General features: G+C 36.5%; 1 protein-coding gene and 1 pseudogene across 6 annotated transcripts in view; both read left to right on the forward strand.

The window, feature by feature from the left end:
* LINGO2 (leucine rich repeat and Ig domain containing 2) overlaps positions 1 to 16,785 on the forward strand; it is a 1,558,843-nt gene that overhangs the window by 706,806 nt on the left and 835,252 nt on the right. The window lies entirely within an intron of this gene.
* LOC122751742 lies at positions 2,360 to 13,304 on the forward strand (annotated as a pseudogene).

Here is a 16,785-nt window from a genome sequence, read left to right on the forward strand (position 1 = left end):
GGTGTCTCATGGAGTTATCATATTCCATCTTCTCATTTTTATTTTTTTTGTGGGGGTTAAGTGACTTGCCCAGGGTCAAACAGCTAGTAAGTGTCAACTGTCTGAGGCTGAATTTGAACTCAGGTCCTCTTGAATCCAGGGCTGGTACTTTATCCACTGAACCACCTAGCTGCCCCCTCAGTTTTGATTTTTAAGGTCTTATTTTCCACAGTAAGCTTTTGCACTTCTCTTTCCATTTGGCCAATATTTTTTTTCGGGGGGGGCAAGACAACAATGGTTAAGTGACTTGCTCATGGTCACAGATCTATTAAGTGTCAAGTGACTGAGGCTGGATTAGAACTCAGGTCCTCCTGAATCCAAGGCCAGGGCTTTATCCACTGCACCACCTAGCTGCCCTTGATAATTGAATTTTTTTAAGGAATTGTTTTCCTCAGTCAATTTTTGTGCTTCTTTTTGCAGTGTAACTCTCATTTCTCTCATTTATTTTTCCATTTTTTCTTCTACCTCTCTATTTTGGTTTTTAAAAGCCTTTTTGAGCTCTTTAAAGAAGGCTTTTTTGTCTTGAGACAAGATCATCTTCATATTTGAGTCTTTACTTTTAGGCGTTTTGACCAACTCATCTGAGTTTAAGTTTTGTTCTTCCCTTTCACCATAGAAGTTGTCAATGGTAAGGGTCCTTTTTTGTTTCTTGCTCATGTTGAAGGATATTTTTAAAATTATTAAGTTGAAGTCTGCTCCTGGGGCACAGGGTTCACTGTTGCAAGCTTCTTACTCTTCTTAGCTGCCCCATTCTCAGCTGTGTTGAGATGCTGCCCACTGAGCCGACCTGTGCTGAAGTGAGCTGCCAACTGAGATGAGTAGTGCTGAGCCACCCTCCCCTTTCTTCCAGGTGAGACAAACCTTTCCTGAAGTCTTCTAAATTATCTCAAGTAGTAGGATTCTGTCTCTCTTTTTGTAGGTTCTATAGTTCCAGAATCTGTTTAGAGGCTTTATTTAATGTTGTTTTTGACAGAAATAAGAGAAAGCTCAGGCATGTTCCTAGCTACTCTCCACCATTTTAGCTTGGCCTCTGGAACTGTCCCTGCTCATTATTTCTTTCTGCATGATAGTATTCCATCCTAATCTCATCCCACAATTTGTTCATCCATTCCTCAATTGATGGGCATCACACCAATTTTGAATTCAACTTTTTAAAAACAACCTCTTTTAGGGTACCAATCTAGTAGTGGTATTTCTAGGTTGAAGAGCATTCATGGTTTTATAGTCCTTTGGGAAGAAAGACTTTTAACATTTACATCCCTATGTTAATGTTGCAAGGTAATATGGCCTAGTGGACAGAGAAATTTACTTGAAGCCAAGAACAGAAAACCATGATTCAAGTCCTGACTCTAATATATATTATGTGACCTTGGACAAATTGTTTGATCAAGCAGTGCTATAGTAAATGTTCTAATAAGACTGTATATTGCTGAGAATGTCCTAATCTGCATTGGTAGAGACAGTTTTATTACTTAGGAGTTCCCTATACCAGTAATGTAACAATATGTCCCATTAGATTGCATTCTGGTCCTGAAGTTAGGAAAACCTATGTTCCAAAACAGCCCTCAAACACTTCTTACCTGTGTGATCAGGCATCACTTATCCACTGCCTACCTCAGTTTCCTCAACTGTACAATGGAAATAAGAATACTATCTACATCCCATATAGGATAAAATGAGACAACTGGGAGGAAGAGAGAGGGAATAAACATTTATATAGAACCTGATTTGTGTCAAGCACTGTACTAAGTGTTTTACAAATATCCCGTTTGATCTTCACAAAAAATTTGTAAGACAGGTATTGTTATTATTCTCATTTTACCATTGAGGAGACTGAAACAAACAGAGGCTAAGCAACTTGGTCAAGGTCACACATCTAATAAGTTTCTGAGGACAGATTTGGACTCAGGTCTTCCTGAGTCCCAGACTAAGAGTTCTATCCACTATACTAAATAGCTGCCTGGATATAATATTTGAGAACATATTTTAAAACATTTTGCAAACCTTAAAGCACCATAAAATGCTAGCTTTGTTGTTATTGTTGTTGTTGTTGTTGTTGTTGTTATTATTATTATTATTATTATTATTATTATTATACATCACAGGAAGTTATAGCACTCTGGCCTTAGGGGCATATAGATATAGGAGTAGCAGCTTAGCTCAGAACAGCTACCAGTTACATTGTCTGCTGGGCTAGGAGATTTCAGCTCATTTATCCCTATCCTTCTCTCAAAGTCAGCTAACATCTTCATTATTATCACTGAAGCACTGCTAGTAGTTCATGCCAGGAAGGCAAGATTTTGCTATTGACTATTGAGTCATGCCAAGGAGACAATCTTGTGGAAAAGTAGGGTATCAGAGGATGAATTTTTATGACAATAAAGGTTCAGGAAATGTTCCTCGGGATCTGGAGTCAAAGGGTAAGAGATGATCAAACTTAACTGGCAAACAAGGTACAAAGTAGCCATTGATAAATGGAAGGCTGGTCAAGTATGCTTGGCATTCTATGATCCCCATGAGCTATTCTGATGCACAGGAACTCTCCATAAACACTTTAATGACCATGCTGCCAATGGTGAGGCCCCAGACACAGTGTCTCCATTATATTGGTTTTTACTACTCTTCTGACTTCCCAGTCAATATATCAGTACCACTCAAACTGAATTGCTTCTGGTCTAATTATAGCATATCACCAAGCACTATCTTCAGTAGCAGAGCCGTTAGCTGAGGCAATGCTAAGTAATTCTTGACTGTGCCTCATTTTATCCCAGAAATACTTTATCTTCCCACCTTTTGTGCATTACCCCCTTTGAAGTCCTTTTCTGATTTTGTACTGACATGAAGTCTTTCTATGTTATTGTACCACGAAAATTTCCTTTTGAAGATCCTGAATACAAAGCCCGAGGATTGACTGTACTTTGTGACCTCCTGATTGCTGACTTTGCCTCTGGAAAACATTGTAATTTAGGAAGAATGATAGACCTTTCCCTCAGGATTAGCAATTAGTGGCAGGTCTAGAGATCCTATACATTTAGAAAATAATTTTGTTTTGTTTTGTTTTGTTTTTTTAACTCTAGATACCAGAATCTAAGCTGGAACTTAGAGCCTCTACACTGTCAGACTATATAGCAGTCCAGCAAAAGTTACACCAGGAATAAAAATGCTCAGTCTTTTCAGGAATATCTGACTCTTCATGACTCTGTTTCAGGGATTCTCTTGGCAGAAATACTGACTAGTTTGCCATTTATTTCTCCTGCTCATTATGCTGATGAGGAACTGAGGCAAACAGGGTTAAATGTTAAGGTTAAAACAGGGTTTAGACCTAGCTGCCTGTCCTATTCAAATATGCTCACTCACAGCTGATTAAATTCATAGGGTTGTTGGGTCTGCAGCTGTAATCCTGTCTAAGAATCTTATTCAGAGCACATGTAAGAGAGGTGATCTCTCTGAACCTAAGTGTATTCATGTACAAAACCTACCTCATAGGGCTATTGTGAGGTCACCTAGGTAGCACAGTGGATAGAGTGTTGGGGCCTGAAGTCAGGAAGACTCATCTTCCTGTGTTCAAACCTGGCTTCAGACACTTACTAGGTGTGTGACCCTGGACAAGTTACTTAACCCAGTTTGCCTCAGTTCCTCATCTGTAAAAAAGGTTGGGGAAAGAAATGGCAAACCACTCCAATATCTCTACCAAGGAAACCCCCAAAATAGGGGCATGAAGAGTCAGATATGTTTGAAACCACTGCACAACAACAAACTGAAGTTCATCCTTTCAGAAATTAGTCTCATTGTTTGAATTACTTGGTGCAAGGAATTATTTGATATGGCTTAATTTGGGGACTACAATGGCTATGTGGTTTTGCTTCTATCAGTATGTTTGACCTTGTCTAGATACAACTGGACTGAAATGATTTCTTCACCTTTAGTTAGTTCTCTGTCAGTTGAGTACTACATTTTGTGCTATGCATGCATGTTTCACTGCTGGCTATAGTTGTGTTTTTAATTATGCAATTTTAAAAAATGGATACTAGGGGCACCTAGGTAGCACAGTGGATAGAGCACCAGCCCTGGATTCAGGAGGACCTGAGTTCAAATCCGGCCTTAGACACTTAACAGTTACTAGCTGTGTGACCCTGGGGAAGTCACTTAACCCCAATTGCCTCACCAAAAAAAAAATGGATACTAGTCCAAGGAAATGGACAAAAAGCACATGGCTCTCAAAGCACATACTTAAATGACTATTAGAGCTATTATAATTGCAGTAGATTAAAAAAAAAGTGTTTCATGAATCATTCAAGGCCACAGTAAAATAACATTAGAATCACCTAAGAGCTAAGGAAAGAGTGGGTCAAAGATGAAAAACATCAAGTGTTCAGCTGTTGCAACAAAATATCCTAATTAATAGCCATCAAATAAGTAAAGACCTTGAGAGGGGCCTGACTACTAGACGTGTTATTGAAATCTTTACAATATTGTTTGAAATTCCTGAAGTTGGAAGGACATTGAGATCAGAAGGAAAAACAAAAACCAATTCTGGTTCTAAACACTGCTTTGAATTAAAAACAAAAACAAAAAATAAAAAGCCACTTGTTCTGGAAAAGGTAATGCAGATGAGCACTATTAATTATGGATTTTTCTCATGAAATTTTTTTTTTATTATTATCCAAGATTTATCCAAATCAGTTGTCCAAGAAGTACAGTTGAACCTTTAGGATCTGGGCATTGCCATCAAACAATAAAACATCCATCACCAAAAAAATCTTTTAGAGATATTTTAAAAATTAAAAGTCTTGTCTCAACTATTAAAATGATACACTCGGGGCAGCCAGGTGGCGCAGTGGATAGAGCACCAGCCGTGGAGTCAGGAGAACCTGAGTTCAAATCCGGCCTCAGACACTTAACACTTACTAGCTATTTGACCCTGGGCAAGTCACTTAATCCCAATTGCCTCGCCAAAAAAAATTTTTTAAATATGTCACACTGATAAATATATTGATATACTAAGAAGCAAAATTGTTTTGGAACTATAGAAATTCTGACATGGAAATGAAATAATGCAACACATATCAAAAGGTTAAGAAATTTATTGAAATTATTATGCTTTATCTTAGAACTTGCTTTATTCCATTTCCACTGAAAATATGTCATAATCGAGGCTAGATTTGGTTTCAAATATTGGGCTATTCTTCAAAGATATGATTAATAACTATTGTGATTTGGTTTCAAGATGAAAAATTAATGAATATGTGTCAAAATCTCTTAAACTCAATGTTAAATAATATAACAAAATGAGTATAGAAAAGACCATATTATATATTAAAAGGGTTTTTTGAGACATAATAAAAAGTTGTAAGCTTATTTTGTTAATAAATTTAATTACTTTACTGAACCTTAATTAATTTGTACAGCATTGGACCTCTTATGATATAGTAGATTGACCAATGGAATTCCTATTATAAGAACTTAATTATTTATACCAAAAGCTTAAAATTATATTCTTTGAAGATTCTTGAACCATGCTTATGGATAAAAGTATTCTGTGGATATATTAGTAACCTTAATATCAAAGAAACAGGCAGTTAGACATTGAAACAGAGACACAGACACAGAGAAGCAGAGACAGAGCAAGAGTGAGCCACTTTATCTCACGAAGAAACATAAATTGGGTAATTTGTTGGCAAAATTAGAGTGTTAGGCTATTATCAAAGTAAGAGACACTGAATTTTCTTGGTGCCAAACCTGTCATAAATCTTTGTAGGCTATCACTACTAAATTGGTAATAATATATAATTTGCTTTTGGGTATGATTTTGCCATTGTTATATGCTTTACACATATTGTTGCATATCTGAAGTACATCCCTTTTCTTCTCCTCCCCTATTCCTCCCCCATTTCCCTAATGTATTTTATGTGACCACAAAATGGTGGAACTTTTTTACCATGTTATCAAGAAAAAAAAAATCTAGGAAAAACAACTGCAGGAAACTCAGTATGTGCTGTTTAACTAAATGAAACTACTACCAAGTTGGCTAATCTGTAAGTGATTTGAATGTTGTTGGGTTTTTGGTCTTTTTTTGTGTGTGTGAAAAAGGATTTGGGGCATTGTTAAATGCCATTTTTGGATAAATGCCTAGTTTTTCTGGTACAAGTGACAGACATGGATATTGATGATAATGATGTTGACAGCAACATGAAGTAAACTTTACCTTATCACACGAAAACTGGATGGTATCAAATGTAGTGGTAGAAATGATTAGGTATTTCTTTTTTTAGCCATATGATATCAGGATGGAACCTACTAAATTTTGGGATTTCCTGAGTTATTAATTTCTATTTCTGAGAAAAATTAAGGATTTTACTCATTTCTATATATGAAAATATACAATATATGGATAAGAATGGTATAATGAATAGATAATGGGGTTGAACTTGAATGGGATTCAAAAAACTGTGCCCTAGTGTCAGTCCTGCTAATAGTCTGCCTTCAGTCCTCCAACAAGTCATTCTATCCAGACTAAAGGTTCCTCACTTATGAAATAAAGTAATATTAAATTTCTAAGATCCCTTCCTGTTCTGACATTCTAAGGATCAATGATACGCTATCATTTCTGAATAAAGGTTTCAGAATGGAAGCATCAGTAATCAGCAGAACAGATTTATATTGAACCACACAATATTTGTGATGCTTCAGTCACTTGTTCCTATCATATGGCACAGAACTCCTTGTGCCATAAAGTATTCTCAATTATGTAATTTAAAATCCAATTTAAACATCTATAGATAATCAAGCATTCAATGTTAATAATACAAGATGTCAGATCCCTAGCTCACTGTGACAAGAAAACAAGGGAAAAATGCCAACACTAGAGTCTTACGTCTTTTCTTCCTTAGATTTCAGTCTTCTTTGTAAACTAGCCTTGTGATTTTATTAGTGTAGAGTGTTTAACCTGAGGAACTCCCTCTACTAGTGCAAATTGACCTCTGCTTGGCAACTCGGTCTCAGCTGCCTGAGGCACTAAGAAGTTCATTTTCTAGCCCTGTTCACAACTCTCTATCCAATACACCATCCTTTTCCTCTTGATTTTGTACTTACTTATATAAATATATGAAAATGAGGGTATGTGTTAGAACATGGAAAAAATAGAATTCAAAGAGCATACTCAGAATATTTCAATTTAGAGAAGGATGCAATCTCAGGGTTGTACAAGGCCTCAGATGACATCTAGTATAATCTATCTTTAATCAAAGATTTTCTTCATAATATTCCTTCCGAACAAGTGATCTTCCAAACTTCCTTCAAAGACTTCTAGTGAAGGATAACTGATTGGCTGTATCCCTTTTTTGGTAGTCATAATTACCTGGAAAGTTCTTTTTTTCTCTGTCAAACTTACTGGCCAAATCTGCCAAACTTATACAATTAGTTCATAGTTCTGTCCCCTGGGTCCAAGAAAAAACAAAAATCAACAACAACAACTCTAATTCTTCTTCAAAATAACAACCTTCAAATGCTTGAAGGAAGCTATCAAGATTTCTCTTCTCCAAGCTAAACATCCCAGTTTATTCAAATGATCCTTAGATAGCATTGACTTGAGGTCTTCCATCATCTTGGTTGTTCTCCCTAGATATTCCACAATTTAACAATGTCCACCCTAAATTTGATGCCAAAACTAAACATAATAATTTACATATCATCTAATCAGTGCAAAATACAAACACACTATAATCTCCCCTCTTCTGAATATTACCATGGTACAATGAAAAGTGTACTAGTTTTGAAGTAAAAGGATCCAGGTTCAAATTCAGACTCTCCCTTTAATTATTCTTGTGGTCTTAGTCAAGCCCCTAGAGCTCTTAGCCTATTTCCTCATCTGTAAGATAAGAAGGTTGAACTAGATGTCCCAATTAACCTCTAAATCTATGATTCTATGAATTCTATACCTCTCTTATTTTGCCCTATGACTGAATTAGCTATTTTTTCCTGCCATATCTCATTTTCTGCACTACAATCAGGGATTCTGGGGACTAGAGAAAATCTCTATGAGAGTAAGTAAAGGAGAGAGAGAAGTTGGAAGAAATGATGTTTAAAATATGACTCGTTTTATGTATTCTTGAAGGAGAGACAGGGGTCATAGTAGTTGAAGAGGTGGAGGGCCGAGAAGTTCAGGTTGTTTGAGAGAGGCAAGATTAGTGTGAAGATGGATTCAGATATTAAACTTATAGGGGAGGAAGGAAAATGACCTAGGGATGAAAGGATGATAGCAACAGGGTGAACACTGAAGACATGATTTCTCAATGGAAGTGACAGCAAAATTTTGATTGGGTATGAATAAATATGCCAGTTCCACACCTTAGGGAGTGGAGTGAGAAATCAATTTAGGAAGACCTGACTTCAATTCTTACCACAGACATTTACTAGCTGTTTGACCCTGGGAAAACCCCTGAAGCAATCTATGTCTTACTTCATTCATCTGAAAAAATGAAAAGGTTAAATTTCATGCCCTCTAAACCTCCTTGCATCTCTAAATCTTTGATGTTCTGTGTGTCAAGGAATGTGTAAGGAAATCATTCTGTCTTGGAAACAGCACAAAAAGTTGTGGTATTCAGGAAAAGAAAAACAAAACTAGGTTTTAGTGAACCAATTATAATGTATTACTGGTGGATTGAAGTTTGTGGGGTAGCCAAGGTTATCAAGTGGTCAACAGTGCTGCATATCTGCCAAATATCTTGAGCTGTTGCAGGCCAACTCTATGTTAGCTTTCTGATAACTCATTGACATTAAGTCCACTAAGATCCAGATTATTTTCAATGACCTAGATATATATCCCGTATTTTGTGAGCTGAATTTCTTAACTAATGTATAGTATTTAATATATATATAGTATAGTATATATATATATAGTATATATACTATATAGATAGATATATATATATAGTATTTAATATATATGTTCATCTTATTCGAGTTGTTATAATTATTTAGGACTATATCTCAGTCATCCAAAAGGTTTGCCATCACTCAATATACATTAGTTATGTTTCATTTCATTCTTCTTGTTATCTTTCATGGAAAGAGAGAAGTACCACTAAAGAAATCTTCATTCTCTTCTTGAACCTCTAAACTACAAGATCCACATTATCATCATATAACCTATGACTTATTACAAAACATAAACATCAACAATTACCAAAACATTAAATGCTGGTGAGGCCCATCATATTATACTGATTATAAAACTAATTTTACTTAGAATTCCATGATTGTGAAAAATACTGATTGTTTAAAATATTCATACTCAACAAATTCATTAATTTATTCATCTATTTTAATAGATTTATTTATTCAATAATCATTAAAATAAATGATATTTTACTAATTTGATAATTATTTATTGATTTGTGATTATAATATTTATTAAGAATTTAATATGTGAAAAATAGTATCATAAGCCTTTGAAAACTGCAAAAAGTTTAAAACTTAAAAGGTTATTTTTTGGTTTGGGTTTTTTTTTTTTGGTGGGGCAATGAGGGTTAAGTGACTTGACCAGGGTCACACAGCTAGTGTCAAGTGTCTGGCGCTGGATTTGAACTCAGGTCGTTCTAAATCTAGGTCCAGCAGTTTATCCACTGCATCACCTAGCTGCTCCCTTAAAAGGTTTTAAGCTTAAACATTTTAAAAAACTCACTTCCCCAAACCACATGGAGTTTATAGTCTACTAAGAGAATGAAATAAATGCAGGTAAATATACAATAAAATATTGCATAATTAAGTGAAAAACATATTGGGATTCTAAGATGGAACTTAAGTACAACTTGGAGGATCAGGGTAGGTTTCCTGGAGAACTTGGCTTCAAAGTTAAAATTTAAAAGATTAATAAGAATTCAACATGTATAAAAGGAGAGGTAGAACATTTGAGTCGTATGTTCAAGTGAGCAAAGATAGCATAGAATATGTATACCGAGCAGGAAGTACTTCCATTTGATGAGCATATAGGATTTATGAGATAAGACTGGATAAACAAAGCCAATGACAAGATGACAGGATATATTGTCTTGTAAATCTTATAAATGATATGAGAAATGAGATGAGGCTGGAAAGATAAGGGTGTACTAAATAGTAGATGACTGAAAGACATGCAATATTTTTTTCTTACTAGATATTTGGGAAATAGTAAAGATTTTTAAGCAGAAGAGGGATGTGTCTATAAGTATATAAAATTACTATCTTATAAGTGGTATAAAGAATGGACATAAAAGAGAAGATTGGAAGAATGAATATCTGAGACTATTATGATAGTGCTTGAAAAATAGTAATGAGAGCCTGTTATCAGGATGGGAATGGGGGAGAGGGGACAATGCAATACATTTTGTGGAGGAAAGTCTAAACAAATTTGGTAATATATTGGGCATAAGAGGTAAGAGAGATGAAAGGAACATAAGACCATGCCATTGACAGAAACAGTTGTCTGAAGGTAGAACCTGTTTGAAAGGAGAGCTATTTGAATCATGCTCAATTGGCAGTGTTGATGCTACTTCTAATTAGAGATGACCTTGGTGCTCCAAAAAGAGGTTAGACTTAGAAATAAAGATCTGAGTCATGTGTGTATACACACATATCTGTATACATGTATACATGCATATACACATATACATGTGTGTATATTTACATATGTATATATGTATAACTAGTTTTTTTTTAATTTAGGAATAATCAAAGGGATAGAAGAGAATATCAAGGATATTTCTTAAAGGAGAAAATAGATTAAGGTAAAAAAAAAAACCTATGAAGGAGACAGAAACAACTTAGCTATATACTGCTTGTCACATGCTTTAAGTAGAGATAGTAGTTAGTTCATTTTTCCCCTGCCCAGGGCTCAGCCCACTCACCAGATTGTGAGCTTAGTTCCAGACGACACTGGTGCTTTCAGCTGATTCAGAGGCTCAGGGGGTCTCCTTCTCTGGTGAAGACTTCCTGAGACTGGATCTGTGTCAGGGTAACTGTGGGGTTGGGCCCAACTCCTGTATCAGCACAGCAGCTCCCTCCTTCTGACCTTCTAAGCCGTTCTTGGTTAGAAGATGATTTCAGCACATTCTTCTGTGAGTTTTGCTGCTCTGGGCATTTTCCTATGACTTTATTTGGATGTTTTTGGGAGTGATCGTGTCATGAGTTCAGGAGCTCGCTGCCTTTCCTCCGCCATCTTGGCTCCACCCCGGAAGTCTGGTAGTTCATTTTTGATGAAAGAGAAAAAAATAACAGATGCTGTGAAGAATGTTAGATTCTAAATAATATAGAATTATTGTTGAGCAACAATAAAGATTTTATTGAAATTATGTAACCCAATGATGAAGTGACTGAAGTTAGCAAAAATTTTGACTCCTAGATTGGCTTCAGCATAAAATTACCATGATCTCAATCATCTTATATTAAATAGTCTTTCCACATCATTCAGTGACACACTAGTCACCTTTGCCCCATGATTTTACCTTCCATCAATATCCCTAAGGTAAGCATTTTTATTTATACTCTAATTTGACCTGCAGTTATATGGCTCATAAAGCTTCCCTCTTTTTTCTTCTAACACATTATCTTGATCTTAACAGTATTGCTTCTGCATAGTTATCATCATTACTTTTCATTCACTCTTTCCAAAATTTAGCCCCTCAAGTCCTCTTTATTTTTTTGTCATTTTGAACCCCTGCCCTCCAATCTCACCTTGACGTCTTCTACTTAACTCCTAAATTATTCTCAGTGAAAAAGGATACTTAGCATGGCAAAAAGGAAAAAAAAAAAAATCAAAATGTTGTTAAAAGTGTGTTTTCTCTTTTAAAAATGTTTATGTACTAGAAAATTCAGGATATTGGGTCACCTATGTCTAACTTATCAAAACATTAGCATTAACTAATAGAAGTCCAGAGGGACTAACTTTGTTTGATACTTATAAATATTATAAAATAAACATTCCAATAATATGTGAATGGACCATTCTAACATCACTATCTTAAAATAGTTTAAACAAACACTTGATAGATTTATCATACTTTTAGTTTCCCTTAATAGCCTATTGATTTGATGAGTCCATTGAATTGATGAAGTAAAAAAAGACTTACATTAAAGAGTACTACAATAGTTCAATGCAGACTTTAAAGTTTAAAATTCTCTTTTAATTAGTTTACATTCTACCTATACCAGCATCCTTCCTTGATGAAGTAGGATGTTTCTTATTCTAATACTGCTCCTGGCCCAGGTCCAGACCCCGCCCAGACCGCAGTTTTTCTAGTGGGGCTCCTGGCTTCCTTAGTCAATGTCTACTACCCAAGGGTAGTGGAAGATAGCGGAAAATTTAATAGATTGCAAAGTGTCCGGTAAGTCTTCGTGGAGCCAACTACAGTATTTGTACCGACCAGCCGAGACCTCCTGCCCCGTTCTTGGCATCTCCTGGATCTGTGTATATCTGTGTATCTGTGTATCTGTGAGGTGGAACTAGAAGAAGGTCCAGAAACAATAGTACTACCATGTAAAGTGGAGAAGTTACCCAGAGAACACCTGGGAGCCACTCTGGAACTTGAGGTGTGCCAGGAACTTGAAGAAGTTCCACCGAGCCCGGGAGCATGAGTTATTCCGTCTGTACCCCCGCCCCAGACACCTGGATGCAGCCCAGGTAGATTTCCTGGTGTAGAAGGCCTAGCAGCTCAAGGCCCTGCAGCATAGGGGCCAAATGGGCTTGTGAGACAAACGGGCTCAGAAGCGCCACATCTCAGTGGAAAATAAAGTGGACTTAGATGGGACCCCCGCCCTGCCCGGGACTTCACATACATCAGTAAGTACAAGGTGGGCAAGGGATGACCCTCACCCCCGTGGCCACAGGCTGTGAATGCAAGGACTATCTAGAGACACAGGCCAATGGCTTCTGCCCAGTTGTATCACTATATAAATTTGCCTATAAGGCCCAATGCCAGGTGCCGAACACTTGATGCCGAAGCAGCAACAACTGCCCCAATTGCGTGGCGCAGAGAGGTTATCTGCTACAGCCAGGGCATATTTCTCACTGTCGTGGCTGGGGTGTCTACACGCTTGAGATTTGCTGCCACAGCTTTGCCATGAAATATGTGGCTGAGATCATCACCTCTGAGGAGGTCGAATGGAGGGAAAAGATCTAAGACCATCAGGGGATCACCTACCTTTTTAATGTGGACTACAAGGAGGATGTCTACACTGTGGATACAGCCTACTCCCACTTTGTCAACCATGGCATAGGTGGCTGGGGGTGAGGGTGGGTTATCACTGAAACAAAAAAAGAAAAAAGGCAGGCAGATTGTGCCCTCTTCCCCCTTCTAGATAGCTTATTATTTCTTATAAGAAAAAAATTGAGGACAATCAACATATTAAAAAAATGGTATTATATCTTATGTTACACACAAATGGACCCTTTCCTTTGCAAAGAAAAAAAAGAGGATGAATAATCTCATAGTTTTTCTTAGAATCCAACTTTGTTCTTTAGAATTTTCCAACTTTCAGTTCCCATTGTTTCTGGGTGGTTGTTCTTTCATTAAGATTTTTAGTCATTGCTATTCTTGAATAATGAACAAGGAAGAACTATTTCCTCCTACTTCATCTTACATCAGTTTATGCAGGTTTTCCTATGCTTTTACTGTATTCCTCATTATATAGCATAGTTATATCCCATTATATTCATGTACCACGATTTGTTTAAGCATGCCCCAATCGATAGGCATTAACTTTGTTTCTCGTTCTTTGTTAACATGAAACCTATTGCTATAAATATGTCATTGTGTACAGAGCTTTTTGGTCAATGAACTTCTTAAGCTATGCACCCAGCAGTGGAATTTCTGGATCAAAGGATATGACCATTTAGAATAGTTTCCGTTTTCCATATGGCTGGGCCAAGTCACAGCTCTGCCAATAGGCCATTAGTGTTAGAACTTTTGAGAAATTATTGGATATAAATTTGGCTCTGCAATGTTCCAGGGTTTTTTGAAATCAATACAGTGTCACCACAAATAGAGGCATCTGGAGGATTTCATCATCCATATAGAATGCCTCTTACATCTGGCTACTTTCCTTTTTACTACATTTAGGATTAACAATCTGTCAAAACAGCAATAAATTATTTTTAAAATACAGTGTCGTCACAGTTATCTGTCACTGCTTACTTCAATGAATCTTACAGAGACTCAAAGGACACCTTGTTATGTTACCTTGAAGTTGAGATTTTGTTCCATTTTACTTTCCTAGCATCTTTTTCGTCTAACACTGCCACCACCCCAGTGCAGGCCCTCATCATATTATATTCCTAGATTAATTCAATAGCATGCAGTTGGATCTGCCTGCTTCATCTCAAAGTATGTAATATGGCCGGTTATATTTTATCATGGAGCCACTAGGAGTTATGGAGAAGTGTTGATCAGAGAGAGGCATAATGGCACAATGGAAAGAACATGTCCTCTGGAATTAGAAACTCATGTTCAGGGGGGCAGCTATGTAGCACAGTGGATAAAGTACTGACCCTGGAATCAGGAGGACATGAGTTCAAATCCAGCCTCAGACACTTGACACTTACTAACTGCGTGACTCTGAGCAAGTCACTTAATACCACTTGCCCAACCAAAAAAAAAAAAAAGAAAAGAAAAGAATCTCATGTTCAACTGCAACCCAGGGCCACTGGCATCCTTGCTCTTGCCCTTCCTTCCACAAGATGCTTAATTTCTTGACTCCAGGCTGACTTACTGGCTATCCCCTCTGCATCTCTATCTCCTGTCCTTCCTGCCTTCCTTCAAGTCCCAGATAAAAACTTGCCTTATACAAGAAGCCTTTCTCATTCCCCTTCTGTCTGTTGTTTGTCTCCATTTCTCTTCTTATATGCCTTTTTTGTAAGTAGTTATTTTCATGTTGACTCTATTATTAGACAGTACGCTCCTTGAGAGCAGGAATTGTCCTTTTGACTTTGTATCCCTAGGACTTAGTACAGTGTACATAATAGGTACTTAACAAATGCTTGTTTATCTGACTCCTCCCTCTAATACTTATTACCTATGTGTTCTTGGACAAGTCTCTTCCATTCCCTGAGCCTCAGGTTACTCAATTGTGAAATGATGGAATTTGATTAAATGGCCTCTGAATCCCTGTTAATCTATGGTTTTATAAAATGAATGGTACAGTCTGATTTATGCATGAAACAAATTGTTTCCATCTGCTTATTTTTCACCTTAGGACTCCTGAGTCTTTCCATGTCTCCTGTAGCTTAAAAGTATTTCTATTTGTGTCCACAGGACTTAGGCCAGGCACTTAGCACTTAGTAAGCAGTTGAGAAGGTCACCTAGGTGGTCCAATGAATAGAGTTCCAGACCCAGAGTCAGGAAGACCTGAGTTCAATTCTGGCCTCATTTACTGACTTTGTGACCCTGGGCAAGTCACTTAATCCTGTTTGCCTCAGTTTCCTCATCTATAAAATGATCTGGAGAAGAAAATGGCAAACCACTCCAGTATCGTTGTCAAGAAAACCCCAAAAAGGAGTCATGAAAAGGCAGACATGACTGAGAACCACTAAACAACAACAGGCAGTTGATAAATACTTTTTCATTAGTTTCTTCATTATTTAAAAGATAGAGTAAAGAAGCAACAAGAAGAAGTGAGACCAATTAAAAGGCTATTAGTAGTCTAGATAAGAAGTGATAAGACCCTGAATTAGGGTGGATTGTCCTGTGAGTGAAGAGATGGACATGAATAGAAGAGATTGTTGAAGAAGAATTGACAAGCATAGGAACTTATTGAATAAGGAGAATGAGAGAGATGGAAAGTTAAGGACCCTGATATTAAGGATATGAACCTGGGTAGTTCCTTCAGTAGGAAGAAGTGTGCATGAGAGGCAGATTTATGGAGAATGATGATCAGTTTCATTTTGGACATGATAGATTTGAAATTAAAGTGGAAACAATCTTTGCCAACAGGAAGGAAGTTTGGTTCACATCAGTTCTCTGAAGTAATGTTTGGTTATTGCATTGATTAAACAACTGAAGTCTTTCAGTGTGTTTTGCTTTCCATTATTGTGGCCATCACACAAATTGTTCTTTTGGTTCTTTGCTCTATTTCAGTTCATATAATTATTTCTTAGTTTCTCTGAATTGCTTTTATACATATATATATATACACACACATATATATATACATATATATACATATATATATATATATATATTTTTTATGGTGAGTCAATAAGCATTTATAAAGCAGCTACTACGTTTTAGGCACTATGCTAAGTGCTGGAGATTAAAAAAAGGCAAAAGACAGTCCACTGCACTAATAATACCTTGTTTCATTCATATACTATACTTTATTCAACCATTTCCCAGTTGCTGGGTACTCATTTTGCTTCAGATTCATCCCAACACAACAAGTTTATAGATACACATATATCATGGGACTTTGCACTCATCTCAATTTTCTTTGATTTTATCTGATTTATCTTGTGCATTTCTTGTATTAAGTTACCTACATGTATGTTATATCCCCTCCCAGTTGAAAGTAAGCTCCTTGAAGGCAGAAACTGTTTAATTTTTGCCTCTGTACCTACAGTACAATTTAGCTTAATGTCTTGCAAGTAGCAAGAATTTAATAAGCATTTGCTGAACTAAATTAAAGTGTCAATTGTAAGTTTTACTATATGGCCTCAGTAGGAAAGTTTACACAAAAATAAGTAAATATTCAATTTGAAGCCTGACATGATGACAAAGT

Source organism: Dromiciops gliroides, chromosome 1 (assembly GCF_019393635.1).
Source record: "Dromiciops gliroides isolate mDroGli1 chromosome 1, mDroGli1.pri, whole genome shotgun sequence".
Lineage (NCBI taxonomy): Eukaryota > Metazoa > Chordata > Mammalia > Microbiotheria > Microbiotheriidae > Dromiciops > Dromiciops gliroides.